The 1,270-nt window shown below is 28.0% G+C and overlaps 1 non-coding gene across 1 annotated transcript; it reads right to left on the reverse strand.

Moving 5' to 3' along the window:
* Positions 1-677: 677 nt before the first annotated feature.
* Positions 678-750, reverse strand: TRNAR-ACG (transfer RNA arginine (anticodon ACG)). Its single transcript has one exon. It is a non-coding gene; the product is annotated as a tRNA-Arg (tRNA).
* Positions 751-1,270: the final 520 nt, after the last annotated feature.

The following is a 1,270-nucleotide window of genomic DNA, read 5'->3' on the forward strand; positions in this document are numbered from 1 at the left end:
TATAAAATATTACGTGTTGTACTTAGCCTTTTTTTATACTGTATTTAGCACACTCCATTTTTAAAAACTTCTTTCCTTGATTTAATTCATCAACTAGTCCTCTATATCGATTTGGTTTTCATATTTGTATTAGTTCTTAAATATTTTTAGTAATACACTTTCTTTTATATCTTTAGTTCTTAAATATTTTCATATTTTTTTTTCATTATTTTTGTTCTTAAATCACGGAAAATGAAGTTTGTTGGTTTGTCTTCTACTTTTTATTCTATATCGATTTGGTTTTCATATTTGTATTAGTTCTTAAATATTTTTAGTAATACACTTTCTTTTATATCTTTAGTTCTTAAATATTTTCATATTTTTTTTTTTCATTTTTTTTGTTCTTAAATCACGGAAAATGAAGTTTGTTGGTTTGTCTTCTACTTTTTATTTTTTCTTTTGAGGAATTGGTTTATCTTCTACTTTGGTTGTATAGAGATTGTGAGTGAAAAATGAAAATGTGTAAATGGAAAAATGTTCTGGGTCCAACTAAAAAAATTGAGTTTGGATCAGAAAAATTATTTCGTAGGTTTTGTACATGATATACAGACACATGTTAAAAGGTAAAATCACGGAAAGATAACCCAATTTCATTTGCCTTGGTCTGCAATCAGATTTTGAAACAAAAGTTAAAAAAACGACTCTGCTGGGGATCGAACCCAGAATCTCTGGTTCCGTAGACCAGCGCCTTATCCATTGGGCCACAGAGTCACTTGTTAATTATGTATAATTTCTGCAATAATTATAATTGTCGCAAATGCATTTTCGCAAAACCCCAAAAGAAGTGGATCCCTTCAAAAAGTAAACAATTAATGGAATCATCAATACATCTCATATCAATTACTCAACCTGTTTCAAAATATAATACATTCACACTTTACAAAAATTTGCTCCACAAATATCTCTCAAATACGATAAATAAAGATTATAAAAATTATACCGTTGCATTCGTCTTGAAAAATACTATAATAATATTATTTTTTAAAATTTTCTATCAACATAAATTGAGAGTAATTAACGGTCAAAGTTCGATCTTTAACATCGTGCGTGCCTTCTATTTTGGAACGGAGAGAGTATTGAACAACAAGAAATGATTGCTTTTTTTTTTTTTTTTGCTTTTGAGATTTTAATTTTTTCTAATGTAACACTTGTTTGGATATGAGAAAATGGAGGAAAAGGGAAAGAAGGGTAAAGGAGGGGAAGATAATCCGTTATTCGAATAAGAGATTGG

This window comes from Beta vulgaris, chromosome 8, assembly GCF_026745355.1.
Source record: "Beta vulgaris subsp. vulgaris cultivar EL10 chromosome 8, EL10.2, whole genome shotgun sequence".
NCBI classification, from domain to species: Eukaryota; Viridiplantae; Streptophyta; class Magnoliopsida; order Caryophyllales; family Amaranthaceae; genus Beta; species Beta vulgaris.